We start from the raw sequence: 17,150 nt of genomic DNA on the forward strand, positions 1-17,150 counted from the left end.
ACGAGCAAACCTGCCACGAAGGATATTAGTCCCCTTCCAATTCAGGTACAACGCGTCCTTCCTGAACACGTCACCTCTGCCCCACAAAAGATCCGAGTGATCTAAAACTCTGAATCCCTACCTCCTGTACCAATTATTTAGCCACGCATTCCTCTGCCATGTCCGCCTGTTCTTACCCTCACTAGCACGGAACACTGGAAAAAAAACGGATATTACCACTGTCGTGGTCCCGTCTTTTACCCTTTTTCCTCGCTCTCTATCATCACTCTGCATGACCTCATCACTACTCCTACCTATGTCATTTGTTCCAATGTGCACAATGACTTCTGGCTGCTCCCCCACCCCTGTGAGAACGTACTGCAGCCGCTCTGAGACATCCTGGACCCTGGCACGTAGGAGGCTATACATCATCTTGGATTTCCATTTGCAGCCATAGAATCTCTTGTCTGATCCCCTCACATATCAAGTCGGAATAATTACTTCTGAAGTTATTTGTCTCACATAACCTTCTGACAATGGGATTTCTTCCTGAAACATTTGGATTTGGCTGAATTGCTTTGCTTCAGGCAGTGAGGAGATTCCAATGAATCATCATCAGGAATCCTCCATGAGTGGAAAAGACGACTAGGCTTTTTTTCACTCTCACACAGTGCTGTGTTGAGCGGCAGGGAAACAGAAAAGGAGCAATAAGCTGTTCCTTCACAGATAGGCTACATTTTTTCTATCTGTAAGTTAAATCAGTAAAGTTATCAGGTCCGAAACGGGACCATGTGAGCTCTCCTTGAATATTGTCCGAACTGTATGATTCCATCACACTCTCGACTCCAGGTCAGTGCATTATTGCTGTTGTCATACACTGAATCAATTCATTAACAATAAATGGCCCTACTTGTTTTGAAGATGTGTTAATATGTGCCTGCATAATGTAAACATAAGCGTTTGATGACTTCACAATATCTGTGTTAAGATGAATATGTTTTATTCTTAAACAAATACAGCAATTGCTGGAAAAGCTCAGCCTGTCTGGCATCAGATATGAAGAGAAATCAGAGTTCAATTTTACGGTCCAATGACTTTTCCTTTGAACCTGACTTATTCTTAAATTATTTCCCCAATTTTATTCTCCCAAATAAGAAAAAATATCCATCCGGTATTTACCAACTACACTCTTCTCAAGATGTTATACGGTCAATAAAACATCTCTGATTGTCTGGTCGAACTGTTCCTTCTTCGTATCGTAATGCCTTCATCCCAAGAATGAGTAAAGAGAAACATCTTTGAAATGTTTCGAAAGCAATTTTGTTGTTATCAGTTAAGGCAATTATAACGACACATAATACATCAGGTGTGATCTCAGCAATGCCCTGTACTGATGCAAAAAACATCGCTAAGATCAAACACAACACCCCTTTCACGAAACAGAATAATTCCATTTACTTCCAAATCACCAGCTGCATCTTCAGAGTAATTTGATGTGGTTCATGTACTAAGACACACAGATCCCTCTGTACCACTCAGTTCTGCATTCTCCTTGCATTTAAATAATTTTCTGCTGTTTTGTCTTTTCCCAAAAACAGAAAATTCCCATCACAGAAATTTTGTACTTTTTTTCTGCTGAAGGTTTGCTCAAAACTGTCCTCTGTCTGTATGCCATTGATTGATACTCAGCCCCTCTCCCGCCTGTATCCCATTGCAGACACTCTGCCCCCCCCCCGTCTGTATCCCATTGCACACACTCTGCCCTCCCCCTGTCTGTATCCCATTGCACACACTCTGCCTTACCCCTGTCTATATCCCATTGCAGACGCTCTGCCCTCCCACTGTCTGTATCCCATTGCAGATACTCTGCCCTTCCCCTGTCTCTGTCCCATTGCAGATACTCTGCCGTCACCTGTCTGTATCCCATTGCAGACGCTCTGCCCTCCCCCTGTCTGTATCCCATTGCACACACTCTGCCTTCCCCCTGTCTATATCCCATTGCAGACGCTCTGCCCTCCCCCTGTCTGTATCCCATTGCAGATACTCTGCCCTCCCCCTGTCTCTGTCCCATTGCAGATACTCTGCCGTCACCTGTCTGTATCCCATTGCAGACGCTCTGCCCTCCCCCTGTCTGTATCCCATTGCACACACTCTGCCTTCCCCCTGTCTATATCCCATTGCAGACGCTCTGCCCTCCCCCTGTCTGTATCCCATTGCAGATACTCTGCCCTCCCCCTGTCTCTGTCCCATTGCAGATACTCTGCCGTCACCTGTCTGTATCCCATTGCAGACGCTCTGCCCTCTGCTGTCTATATCCCATTGCAGACGTGCTGCCTTCCCCCCGTCTGCATCCCATTGCAGATGATCCGCCCTCCCCCTGTCTGTATCCCGGTGCAGATGCTCTGCCCTCCCTCTGTCTCTATCCCATTGCAGACGCTTTGCCCGCCCTCTGTCTCTATCCCATTGCAGACGCTTTGCCCTCCCCCTGTCTGTATCATATTGTAGACGGTCTGCCCTCCCCATGTCTGTATTCCATTGTAGACGCTATACCTTCCCCGACTGTATCCCATTGCAGATGCTCTGCCCTCCCCCCTGTCTGTATCTCATTGCAGATGCTCTTCCCTCCCCCTGTAAGTATCCCATTGCAGATGCTCTTCCCTCCCCCTGTCTGTATCCCATTGCAGAAGCGCTTCCCCTCCCTTGTTAGTATCCCATTGCATACGCTCTGCCCTCCCCTGTCTGTATAATATTGTAGACGGTCCTCCCATCCCCTGTCTGTATTCCATTGTAGACGCTATGCCTTCCCCCGTCTGTATCCCATTGCAGAAGCTCTGCCCCTCCCCTATTAGTGTCCCATTGCATATGCTCTGCCCTGTCTGTATCCCATTGCAGACGCTCTGCCCTCCCCCTGTCAGTATCATATTGTAGACGGTCTGCCCTCCCCCTGTCTGTATTCCACTGTAGACGCTCTGCCCTCCCCCTGTCTGTATCCCATTGCAGATTCTTTGCCCTCCCCCCCGTCTGTATCTCATTGCAGACGCTCTGCCCTTCCTCTGTCTGAATCTCATTGCAGATGCTCTTCCCTCCCCTGTATGTATCCCACTGCAGATTCTCTGCCCTCCCCCCGTCTGTATCTCATTGGAGACGCTCTGCCCTCCCCCTGTCTGTATCTCATTGCAGACGCTCTGCCCTCCCCCCGTCTGTATCTCATTGCAGACGCTCTGCCCTCCCCCTGTCTGAATCCCATTGCAGATGCTCTTCCCTCCTGCTGTCTGTATCCCACTGCAGACGCTCTGCCCTCCCCTGTCTGTATCTCATTGGAGACGCTCTGTCTCCATTTGGCATCTTATTGATTGACTATCCTGATGTATGAGCAAACTGAGCTCCATCCCCTTCATCCAATTCATTGGTGTGGATTGTAATTTGTTGATGACCTCACACAGATCCCTGAAGAATTCCACTAGTTACAGCTTGCCAAACACAAAATGAGGAATGATCTCTTCTCTGTGTTTCCTGATGCTGCCCAAGGCGCCCCTACTCCTGTGTAACAGCCTGGGATGGTTATATGGCGTCCTCCTGTGCTGTGTAATTTACTGAAATGATTTGAATACTTCATCTATTCCTGTCTAGCCCATAGAGGTGCATTATGGCCTGATCTTGCTGTATTATCACTGGCTGAATGGGATCTTTCTCTCCCTCTGTAACAGCCTTGGGGGTCAATTGACAGAACAACGGATGAGGTAGGAGCAGCAGTTGGCCATTCGTCCCTTCCAACTTGCTGCTCAGTTTAGAAACATCATGGCTGGTCTGATTGTAACTGAATACCCCTTTCCTGTCAGTTCCCAATAGACATTGACCCTCCTGTCCATCAACGGGTCAGTCAAGGTCAACCTTGAATATCCTCAATGACCCAAACTTCACTGTTCTCGGGGGATGAGAACGCCACAGATCGCATAATCCAAAGGAGAAAGAAGCAACGTTATCTCAAATGGAAATGGGAGACCCCTTTTATATTAAAGCATGTTAACCTCACAGCAAGTCACCTACTCTTTTCAGAAACAAGGGCACAGCAAATAGGAACAAACATATACCATTCAGCCCCTCAAACGTATCTCACAGTCTCATTGACTGTTCAGTCAAGTATTTATCAAGCTTAGCTTCTACTGCACCCTTGGAAAATAATCCTGACACCTTAAGGCCACAGAGCATAAGAAATTGGAAATAGGCTATTTGGCCCATCAAGTCTACTTTACTATTTGATTCTTTCGGGTGTGTTTCTCAACACATCTTTCCCGCCTTCTCACTATAACTCTCGATCGTTGTTTTAATCTAACCTTTGTCTTAAAGACATGGTTGCGTCAGTGTCTCTGTATGTGTGTGTGATTGCGCGTGTGTTTCTGTGTATATCTGCTTAATGGCAGGAGACAGGGTGGTGGTGGATGGTTGTTGTTTGAACTGGAATCCGGTGGGCAGCGATGATCCAGAGGCAAAATTGTTGGGTCCACTTTTTTTTGTCATTTATATAAATGATTTAGATGAGAGTTATAGAAGGTATATTTCGCGAATGTGCGGATGACATCAAGTTTTGGTGTACAGTGGACAGCGTTTGTATAATGGTGAACAGCTGAAGATTACAAAGAGACCCTCATTGATTAAATCAATGATTCATAGAGATGTACAAAAGGGAAACAGACCCTTCAACTTGTTCATGCCATCCGATTATTCTAAATTAATCCGCTCCCATTTACCAGCATTTGGCCCATGTCCCACTAATCATAAAGCCATGCAGTTGCCTTTTAAATGCTGTAATTGTTCCAACCTCCACCAGTTTCTCTGGCAGTTTATTCCATAGAAGCACCACCCTCTGCAGGAAAAAAAAGGTTGTTCTTCATTGTCTTTTTAATATTTCTCTTCCCACCTTAAACCTATGCCTTCGAGTTTTAGACTCTCCTACCTTGGGGGGAAGGAACCTTGACCACTCACCCTAACCACGTCCTTCATAATTTTGTAAACCTCTAGAAAGTGTAAATGTGACTCCAATCAAGACGGTTGGCTGTGCTTTCAGCCATCCTGTGTCTATAGTCTCAAATTCAGTAGTCGTACCTCTTCCTTCTCCATCAAGGCACGGTTCCAAAACAGTTTAATCAACTTGTTCAGACATATTATGGAACAGCTCTGTGGGATTTGGAACTAGAATTTTCGGCGCAGTGATAGGGACACCACCATCATTCAGCATTACCCCCTAAAGCTGATGCATGATGCTCCTGTATGTTGTTCATCAGCCTGTTGTAACACGCTGTGACCCAACTCCACAGGACATGACTCCACTCCACCTTCTCCAGAAATAGGGGCATTATCAGACATTCATGGACTGGAATCGAATCCAGAGCCCCGGCGCAGAAACGTGGGCACCATCCATTAAACAAGGCCAAAATCATGCCCAGATTTCGGGTCATATTTGAAGTGTATGGATTTATTAAATTCTGGTTAACATTACCAAATGATACAGGGGACATTTATCATTGAAAAAAAGTACAAGTTATTAGCCTCAACTAAAGGATGTTGAATACATTCGCTATGCCATTGAGATAACCAATGAACATCTTCGATTTTTTGGCTATGATTTCCGGTTTAAATGGATAATACCAGTAGTCTGCTATATTAGGGAAAGAAATCCTGCAGACACACTCTGCAATATGAAGGATCTTGAGTAGATATCAACACTGAACACCTGAGAGGAGAAAGGAGCACAATTCTGGGCCCAAAACACCGGTCACTATTTCAAATCTCTATCACGCGGCTTCCCTCTTCCTAAAATCACTCATTGATACAAGGCAACTGTTTCCTTTCCAGCTTTTGCTTACCGACTCCTCCCTCTGCCTGCGCTAGGCAAACCAAACTCTAGGTGTTTGGGAAACTCAAGGCTGGTGTTTGTAGGCCTTCTGGAGAGGGGATTGTTGTTTTCATTCGAAGGGGGAGTGTGAAGGGGCAGTAATATCATTCACTGGGCTGAGGTGTGGCAGATGAAGTTTAACATGTATACGTGTGAGGTATTGCATTTTGATAAAACAAAAAGGGGAGGGCTTATACAATTAATGGTGGACATTGGTAGTTATATAGAAAAGATGGACCCAGGGGCGCAGGTATAATTCTTTCAAGTTGGTGGCGTAGGGTGCTTAAGGTAACTTCATTGCTCATACCTTTGAGGTTAGAAGTTGGGAAGTCATGCTGAGATTGTGCAGGATATTGATACAGCCTCTTCTGAAGTACTGTGTGCAGTTCTGTTATAGGAAGGAGATTATTAAGCTAGAGATGGTTGAGAAGAGATTTACCAGGATGTTACCAGTAACACCTCGTCTTCTGCCTCGGAAGCCACAAACACACGGCATGAACATTGGATTCACTGGTTTACAAATCTCCGCTGGCCAACCCAGATCCCAGATCCAACCCCCGGACTCATATCTGCCCTCTCGAGGAGACCTAATGTCCATCTTCCTTCCCATCATCTGCTCCACACTCCCCACCGATCTATCACTATCCCATCCTACCTTCACTCACCTATCACTGATCTTTCCCCCAGCATCACCCCATCACCCATTTTCTCTTAGCCCCTTCTCCCTCCCCAGTCCTGAAGAAAGGTCCTGCCTGAAACATTACTCTCTTGCTCCTCGGATGTTGCCTAGCTTACTGTGCATTTGCACCGCCATGCTTTACCTACACTGAATTATCCAATATCTGCAGTCCCCAAAATCTCTTAGGTACAATTCTCTTGTAACATAGCCATGTCACAGTCTGTTATAACCGCATGTAGTCTTAGGGATATTTTCTTCTCAGATCATGGCCGATAAAAGTTCTCTCAATGTCTTCCTGATATTGCAGTGCCTGATCAGTAGATACAGAACGTATGTTTCAATTTATAAACGGAGAAGAATGCTTATAACCTGATAAGCCTCTGGCATTGCTCCCATATCCAAGGCAGATTGAATGCTTACACATGATTGATCTACCAGACCCAACATTTGTTCCCACAGTCACCCCCACATATCCCATCCAGAATATGTAAATTTTAATCATAATTTTGAATTTTAATAAAAAGTATTGAATTGAAATGGGTTAACGGGAGGTATTTGTTCAGCGACTGTGATTGATTTCAGTCTCAGTGCATCCTAAATTTATCACTGGATGGCTTTGCTCTTCTATTAATTAGGGACTCGGTTCAATGTATTATCACATAGTATCAGCGGGAGCATCACCGACAGCACTAACAGGCATCAGCAGAACTAGAGAGAGGGGCAGGAGAGATCAGAATCTGCGAACATTATACTGGAATGTTCCAACAATGGATCAGAATCTGAGAATATTCGACTGAAATGTTCCAGCAATGGACATGAGTTTATCCGAGGGTCTTTACCGTCTCTCTCTGCCTTGGATCTAATTAGTTTTGCGGATCTATGATGTACTGATGGTTATTCAAGTTGGTTACTATCCCATCCTCGCTAAGTTGGTGTTTCTGGTAATTCATTCTATCTGTTCATTAAGCCAGGTTGGACTGAATTGCTGCACATATTATTTAAAATTTAGAAAGGTGGATGTCAACATTTTCAATTCCAATGAAATATTCCATTCCTCACAAATTGTATCGAGCAAATTACTCATGACAAATTGCTCACCAAATTGTGAGGAGAACCAGACTGTTCTGAAACTCCATAATCCTCTAGCCCTGCACAGATCTACATTTCTATATCCAACCCACTCACTAATCCTGTCCAATACCACCATCATGATATTCCCGACTCCTCCTCTGCCTCAGTGCATCTTCTGAATAAACCATCAATTATGCCTTTGTTAAATCTGGATATAATTTATCAAGTCCCTTGTAACCACATGTCAATTACAGAATAATTGTTCTTGACTATGTTGAACTTGTTTACAGCACAGATTCTGTCAGACGGGCACACACTGCATGCTGCTTCAATCATTGACACTTAATCTCATGAACGAAATTGATGTAATTGAACTGAAACTATCATAATTTGTGAGAAAAGGCCCATCTGCTTGCTCCATGTCCTTCAGAGAAGTCAATTCGTTATCCTTCCCCAGTCATGTCTGGGCAAACCCACAGCAATGTGTTTTACTCTTGACTGTCCTGTGGAACAGCTGAACCAGTCACTCAGTTCAAGATCAGCATAACATGCTGGCTTGACCATGGCTGCACACATCCCGTGACAGAAGAACAAAAGTAAAGTTAGCTCCCTTCCTCTGCCTTTTTTCCTTTTTCCTACACTTCATTTCCATTCAGGTAGGTGACCATTCCCTATTTCAAGTGCAATCTTTCTGACTGAGTCTCTCCCCAAGTGTGATGTTCATCTCCACGGGCACCTCTGGTGCTGGCTTTACTGATGCTGACATGCAGATGTAAGGAACTTTTAAATTTCACAACAGTGGCAGTGCATAGAGAAGGAATGGGTTTTTATGTCATAATAAATATACGGAGACCAATAAGTGAGTGAAAGGAATTATTGTGATCATCACTGAGACTGTAGTTGAGGGAGTTTTTGGGGTATTATGGAAAGATCTTTCTCCTTTAAAAGGAATTGTCTCATTGCAATAGAGGCTGTGTAAAGAAATTTCACGAGACTAATCCCTGGGTTGATGGTAAAAGAGGAGGGAGTGAAGGTTAATCTGTCGCACTGCCAGACAATAAGAGGTCATTGCATTGAAACTTGATGGTGATGGACAATCACTCCTTATGTTCTACACAGACACTGAGAAGGTGATTATTTCCATGGTTTGTATTTTTTTATTTTACTCGGGGTGAATGATTCTGGATATATAATTGCCTCTGAGAATAAAATCTTCAGTGAAATCCTGCCTTGATATCAGGGTCAATCCCTCTTACCTAAGCAGGTCAGTTAAACACTTTTGTTAATGTTAATACGTGATGGTATCTGTGTGGAGAGTATTTTCTTCTCATAGAGGGTAGTGAGTGTTAGGAATTCTCAGGTCTAGAAAGTTAGGGGAGCAATATCACTCCAAGTATTTAAAAAGGATGTAGATAGATTTTTGACCTGTCAGAGAGCTGAGGGGTGTGAAGAATTGCGCATTAAAGAAGAGTTAATGCCAACAGTAGGTCAGCCATGATAACATACAATGGTGTGAGCATCCAATTTGCTACTCCTGTTTTTAAGTTCTCATATTCTTTCTTTGGAAAGTTAACGGTTTTAATTTTCCTGGAAATGTTGTTAGTGAATGTTGAGGACAATGAGAGAAAATAATTTTGTGAGCCATCTCTGGGAGAGGTATCGGCCCTATATTCACATGAATCTGGGTCTACAAGAAGTGGACCAACAAATGAAACACCACTTGCAGAGAGGAGACACTGTTTAAAGAGATGGGAGACCACTTTCATTGACAGCTTGGATTTCCCATCACATTTTCCAACTCACATCAAACCACACAGTGTTGATGGACTGAATGATATCGTGTAATACTGCGAACCAGGTATTTGGAGAAACTGGTCTCCATCTGCTCCTGTACAAGTGGTTTTAAAGACTGATTCGAACAGAGGAACAGAGAACTGAGGCGCAGGAGTGGGTCATTAGACACTTTGTCATTGCTCGACCAGGCAGTAAGATCATGGCTGATCTGATTATGGTCTCCGCAGCACTTTTCTGTCTGTCCACAATTTCCCTCCATTCACATGTCTGTCAAATGTTGCAAAACACAACTTGGAATAAATGCAAGCATCCAGGCACAATACTAGGGAACTGCACAAAGCCAAAGTACACAGGCAGCACAATTCTGGAAGGCAACAGGCATTTATCTATCAGTCTTGCTCCCATCCAATTAATTCTGTTGCAGTTTATCATTTTAGATTTGTTCATGGAATGTGGGTGTTGTTGATAGGCCAATATTTATGGAAAATGTCTAATGACGCTGGAAATGGTGGTGTTGAGCTGCTGTCTTGAGCTGAAACCTCTGGGGAAGAGAATTCCCATTTGAACAGCCCGTGTTAATTTCTCATTTCTGCTCCGACAAATGTTGGAGGGTCGCTGTGTCCTTTTCCAGCCCCACTTCTCCACTGGTTACAACAGATTTAAAGTATAATCTAGCCCAGTGTCTCTAAAAATGTGAGACACAGAGTCACACACGTACTCGGACAAAGGAAGCACATGGTGAGGGGAAGAAACTGACAGGACAGCGTACCTGCACAGTTACTGCCTTTGCTGTTTGAATTCATGTATCGCTAGATATCGGAGTGCCTTTAGGAAAATTAACAAACAGTGAAATTTACAACTGGTTTGGAGGAACTGTTTGAGCGAAGGTCCCAGCCAGATAGTGGATTGTTTTAACTGTGTCCTACAGAAAGTCTGCAGAAGTGAGTAGAGTGGGTTCTTCCTTAAATATATGTTTTTGAGATATGTCTCTTGATTAGTCTAAAAATATAAGCCATAAATATTAATATAGCCTTGGGCAGTGTTTTGTAGAGGAATGAGACATTTTGTTTTTCTGGGTCTGTAGATTGTGAGGGAGCACAAATGGCCTCAGTAGAATCATATGCGCTTCTTGTCAGATGTGGGAGTTTAAGGAGCATTTAAGGATTACTGCGGATTATATCTGCAATAAATGCTTCTGGTTGCGAATCCTATCAGATCGAATGGATCGGTTGGAGAGACAGTTTAAGACAATGAAGAATTGGTAACAGCAACAGTATGTGATGGATGGCAGTTATAGGAAGGGGGGAGTCTCAGATACAGTTACATAGATGGGTTAACTCCAAGAAAGGCAAGAGAGTTAAGTAGCTAGTGCAGGAGTCTTCTGTGGCTGTCCCCATTTCAAACAAATATGCTGTTTTGGAAAATATTGCGGGTGGTGGATTCACACGGGAACGTAGCACAAACAGGCAAGTTTGTGGTATGGAGACTGGCTCTAATGCAACAAGGGATACGTCGGATTCCACGAGGTCAATTGTGTTAGGGGACTCGCTAGTCTGAGGTACAGACAGACGGTTCTGTGGACAGCAGAGAAATACGCAAAATGGCGTGTTGCTTCCCTGGTGCCAGGATCAAGAATGTCTCAGAAAGGGTGCAGAATGTTCTCACGGGGAAGAGGGGCCAACAAGAGGTCATTGTCCAAATTGGAACCAACGACATAGGAAGAGAAAAGTTTGAGACTATGGACGGAGATTGCATGGTGATAGGCATAAATTTAAAAAGGAGGTTCTTGAGAGTAATAATATCTGGATTACTCCTGGCGCTACGAGCTAGTGAGGACAGGAATAGAGGGATAGAGCAGATGAATGCATGGCTGTGGGGCTGGTGTATGGGAGAAGTATTCACATTTTTGGAGCACTGGAATCTGTTTTGAGGTAGAAGGAACCCGTACCAGAAGGAGGGATTGCACCTAAATTGGAAGGGAACGTATTTGCTGGCAGGGAGATTCGCTAGAGCTACTCGGGAGGATTTAAACTAGTAAGGGGGAGTGGGGGGGAGGGGGCAGGGAGATAGTGAGGAAATAGATCAATATGAGATTGGTACAATTGAGAACTGAAATGAGTCAAACAATCAGGGCAGGCAAGGACAAAGTAGGACTAATAAAGTAAATTGTATTTATTTCAATGCAAGGGGCCTAACAGGGAAGACAGATGAACTCAGGGCATGGTTAGCAACATGGGACTGGGATACCATAGCAATTACAGAAGCATGGCTCAGGGATGGGCAGGACTGGCAGCTAAATGTTCCAGGATACAAATGCTACAGGAAAGATGGAAAGGGAGGCAGGAGAAGAGGTGGAGTGGCGTTTTTGATCAGGGATAGCATTACAGCTGTACTGAGGGAGAATATTCCTGGAAATACATCCAGGGACGTTATTTGGGTAGAACTTAGAAATAAGAACGGGATGATCAACTTATTTGGATTGTATTATAGACCCCCTAATAGTCAGAAGGAAATTGAGAAACAAACTTGTAAGGAGATCTGAGGTATCTGCAATAAAGTGGGTGATTATGATAGGAGATTTTCCAAACATAGACTGGGACTGCCATAGCGTTAAAGGTCTAGATGGAGATGAATTTGTGAAGTGAGAAAATTTTCTTATTCAGTATGTGGATGAACATAGTAGAGAAGGGGCAAAACTTGACCCACTCTGGGGAAATAAGGCAGGGCAGGTGACAGTGGAGGTCCACATTGGGTCTAGCTACAATAATTCTATTAGATCTAAAATAATGATGGAAAAGGATAGACAAGATTTAAAGTTGAAGTTCGAAATTGGAGAAAGGCCAATTTTGACGGTATTTGGCAAGAACTTTCAAAACCTGATTGGGGGCAGATGTTCATATGGAAGTGGACAGCTAGAAAATGGGAAGCCTGCAGAAGTGAGATAACAATAATCCAGAGAATGTATATTCCTGTTAGGATGATAGGAAAGGCTGGTAGGTATCGGGAATGCTGGATGACTAAAGGGTTTGATTAATAAAAAGGACGAAGCATATGTCATGTATAGAAAGGATAGATCGAGCGAATCCTTAGAAGAATATAAAGGCAGTAGGAGTATATGTAAGAGAGAATTCAGGAGGGAAAAAAGGGGCCTTGTCATAGACTTAGCACGTAGAATTAAGGAGAATCCAAAGGATATTTACAAATACATTAAGGACAAAATCATAAATAGGGAGAGAATAGGGCCCCTCAAAGATCAGCAAGGCTGATTTTGTGTGGAGCCGCAGAAAATAGGGAAGATACTAAACGAGTATTTTGCATCAGTATGTACTGTGGAAATGGATATGGAAGGTAGAGAATGTCAGGATATAGATCGTTACACGTTGAGGAATGTCCATATTACAGACGAGGAAGTGCTGGATGTGTTGAAACGGGTAAAGGTGGATAACTCCCCAGGACCTGAACAGGTGTACCCTAGAACTCTGTGGGAAGCCAGAGAGGTGATCGCTGGGCCTCTTGCTGTGAAGTTTGTACCGTTGATAGTCACAGGATAGGTGCCAGAAGACTGGAGTTTGGCAAACGTGGTTTCACTGTTTAAGAAGGGTGGTACGGACATGCCAGGGAACTATAGGCCAGTGAGCCTGCAGTCGCTGCTGGGCAAGTTGTTGGAGGGAATCCTGAAGGACAGGATGTACATGCATTTGTAAAGACAAGGACTGATTCGGGACAGTCAACATGGCTTTGTGTGTGGGAACCCATATCTCACAATCTTGACTGAGTTTTTTTGACCAAGTAACGAAGAGGATTGATGAGGGCAGAGCGGTAGATGTGATCTATATGGGCTTCAGTAACGCGTTCGACAAGATTCTCCATGGATGACTGGTTCGCAAGTTTAGATTTCAGGGAATACAGGGGCAACTAGCCATTTGAATACAGAAATGGCTCAAAGATAGAAGACAGAGGGTGGAGGTGGAGGGTTGTTTTTCAGACTGGAGGCCTGTGACCAGTGGAATGCCACAAGGATCAGTGCTGGGTCCTCTATTTTTGTCATTTACATAAATGACTTGGATGCGAGCATAAGAGATATCGTCAGTAAGTTTGCTGATGACACCAAAATTGGCAGTGTAGTGGACCGCGAAGAAGGTTACCTCAGAGTACAACAGGATCCAGATCAGATGGGCCAACGTGCTGAGAAGTGGCAGATGTAGTTTAATTCAGATAACTGTGAGCTGCTGCATTTTGGGAAAGCAAATTTTAGCAGGACTTATACACTTAATGACAAGGTCCTGTCGAGTGTTGCTGAACAAAGAGACCTTGGAGTGCAGGTTCATAGCTCCTTGAAAGTGGAGTCACAGGTAGATATGATAGTTAAGGCAGCGTTTGGTATGCTTTCCTCTACTGGTTAGAGTATTGAGTATTGGAGTTGGGAGGTCATGTTGCGGCTGTACTGGTTAGGCCACACATGGAATATTGCGTGGAATTCCGGTCTCCTTCCTATCGTAATTATGTTGTGAAAATTGAAAGGGTTCAGGAAAGATTTACAATGATGTTGCCAGGGTTGGAGGATTTGAGGTATAGGGAGAGGGTGTACAGGCTGGGGCTGTTTTGCCTTGAGCGTTGGAGGCTGAGGTTTGACTTTATAGAGATGTACAAAATTATGAAGGGCATGGAGAGGATAAATAGACAAAGTATTTTACCTGGGGTCGGGGAGTCCGAACTAAAGGGCATAAGTTTAGGGTGAGAGGAGAAAGATGTTGGGCGGCATGGTGGCACAGTGCTTAGCAATGCTGCCTCACAACGCTCGAGACTCAGGTTGAATTCCCACCTCAGGCTGTGTGGAGTTTGCACATTCTCCCCTTGCCTGCGTGGTTTTCCTCCCACAATCCAAAAATGTGCAGCTTAAGTGAATTGGCTCTGCTAAATTGCCCATAGTGTTAGGTGAAGGTGTAAATGTAGGGAATGGGTCTGGGTGAGTTGTGCTTCGGCGGTCGGTGTGGACTTGCTTCCACACTGTTAGTAATCTGATTTAAATCTAAATGTAAAAGAGACCTAAGGGGCAACTTTTTCAAACAGACGGTGGTACGTGTATGGAATGAGTTGCCAGAGGATGTGTTGGAGGCTGGTACAATTGCAGCATTTAAAAGGCATTTGTATGGTTATATGAATAGGAAGGATTTGGAGGGATAGGGACCGGGTGCAGGCAGGTTGTACTAGAGAGGGTTGGGATATTTGCTAGACATTGACGGATTGGACTGAAGGTCTGTTTCCATGCTTTACATCTCTATGCCTCTATAACTCACACAGTCAGTTCGTAAATGCAATTAGTGTGAATGGTATTTGGAGGAATACGTGTCATTGGAAAGTTAAAGTTAGGTTGGAGTTTGTTTAAGGGAATCGGAATATAGATGTAAAGACATCATGAAGCAGTTGCATAGAGTGTTGGCGAGAGTGTACCTGAGGGATTGAGTGCAGTGTTGGTGACCTAATCTAAGAAAGAGTACACTGATCACAGAGGACGTGCAATGGACATTCTCCAGATTAATTCCTCAGATGACAAGAATTTCTGATGGAGAGAGTTGTCTTGCGACCTCTCCAGTTTCAAAGAATGAGAGGTGATCGCATGCAATTTCAAAAATCTATTCTACATGTGATGAGGTGGAAACAAACAGGATGTTTCTCTAGCTGTCGAACTCTATATTTAAGACAAATAATGACAGGATAAAGGATATACCATTTAAGACCCTAATAAGAAAGAAATTCTTCCCTCGGAGGGGACTGACTAACACAGGGGCATGGAAGCCTGCTGGCAGGGCAGATTAAGGAGAATCCCCAGATATTCTTCACGTATTTCAGGTGGAACAGAACAACCAAGGAACATGTAGGGCTTATTAGTGACTTGCCAAGTTGCATCCAAACTCAACTTAATGGTAGAAGGGTGTTTGTGTGACTGGTGCCCAATTTCCCTGTTGCACCGCAGAGATCAATGCTGTGTCCCTTATTATTTGTGGTATTCGTAAGTGATGTGAATTTGAAGTGGGTAGGGGGAGTGTGATAAGTAAGTTTGTGTTTGACACAAAGATTGGCCGTGTGGTTGGCAGTGAGGAGGAAGGTCTTATGTTATAGAAAGATACAGATGGAACCGTCAGATGGTCAGATCAATGGCAGATGGAATGTCACCCTGATAAATATGAGGTGATACACTTTGGGAGAAGGAACCAGACAGGGGAGGACTCAAAGAATGGCATCACACTAGGAAGGTCAGAGGGTGTTTCTCCACACATCTCTGAATGCGACTGGATATGATAATTGATGAGTTCAGTATGACTGTAGATAAAGCCTTTATTCATTGACTCAAAGATTATACAAGTTTTATATAGCTCTTCGGTAAGGCCAAATGAAATATTGTGTGCAGTTCTGGGACCCTCATTACAGGAAGGATGTGATTGTACTGGATGAGGTGCAGAGGAGATTTACCAGGATATTCCCTGGGATGGAACATATGAGCTGTGGAGAGAGGCTGGGTAAGCTCGAGTTATTTATTTTGGAGCAGGGAAAATTGAGTAATTCAGGTTTAAGATTACAAGGAGCTGGACAGGGTGAATTGACAACGGCTGTTATTTTCAGTCAAAGTGTCAGCTTCCTTCCAGTCTGAAACCAGGGAATGGAGAATGGAGAACAGAGAAACATGACACAACTACTTCAAATCTGCCTTCACAGAAAAATAAATAAACAAAGCCTTCCCAGCAATAAGAGAAAACCTGAGTCTGATGAGAAAAGGATATAGAATGAAATTAGTAAATAAACTAATTTGGAGAAATTATTGGAACTAAATATAATGCATAGAAAAAATTCAACACACATTGATGAAATGGGAAACATATTTGAGAAACTGATTAATTACAGAAAAAAAAACAATAGAGGCACTGAACTTGGATTTTCAGCAAGAATTGTAATAGAGTCCCAAGCCTAGTGTGCAAAGTAAAAACACATGGGATAAGGGATAACATATGAACATGGTGTTTAAATGGAGTGTTGACAGGAAATAATGCGTATGAATAAATGGGTGGTTTTCAGTTTGGAAGGCTCATGAGGGATCGCAATGATTGGTGCTGGGGCGCTAGATATTCACAATACATCTCAAACATCTCGTTGAGAATCAAATGCAAAGTTTCCAAGTCTGCTGACGGAACTAGGATTTTGAAAAGTGAGGACGATGTGAAAAAATCTTCAAGGTGATTGAAACAAGTGGATTGAAACAAATGGCCTTCATGTGGCAGACGAAGAGCAGTGTGGATAGATGTGATGTTGTCTAATTTGTTTGGAAACACTAAAATACCAGCGAACGCTTTGAAAAGGGAGTGGTTGAGAAATGTCAATCTATAAAGGGAACTGCACTTTTCTTTTGTTATTCTTTGGACAGACATCTGAGTCCCATGCAGGGCAGTGAGTTATGAAGACAGGAGCCAGTACTGGGAATACATTGGCACAGAGACCAGTTTACGCAGGTCCACCAAGTGGGGAGCTGTAACATTGAAAAGGATCTGGGATCTCCCTGTACACCAGTCACTGAAAGCAATATTTCAGGAGCAGAAAGCAGTAAGGAAGATAAAGGGGGAAATGCCGCTTCTTAAGGGGGACTTGAGTCCAGCAGTAAGGGTATCTCAGTGCAACTGTACAGGCCCTTGGTGAGACCTCAACTCGAACATTGTGCAGTATTGTGTGCAGTTTTGGTCTCCG

Source organism: Chiloscyllium plagiosum, unplaced genomic scaffold (genome assembly GCF_037043375.1).
Source record: "Chiloscyllium plagiosum isolate Xiang-an unplaced genomic scaffold, Cpla_swu_hap1 HiC_scaffold_42, whole genome shotgun sequence".
Taxonomy (NCBI): domain Eukaryota; kingdom Metazoa; phylum Chordata; class Chondrichthyes; order Orectolobiformes; family Hemiscylliidae; genus Chiloscyllium; species Chiloscyllium plagiosum.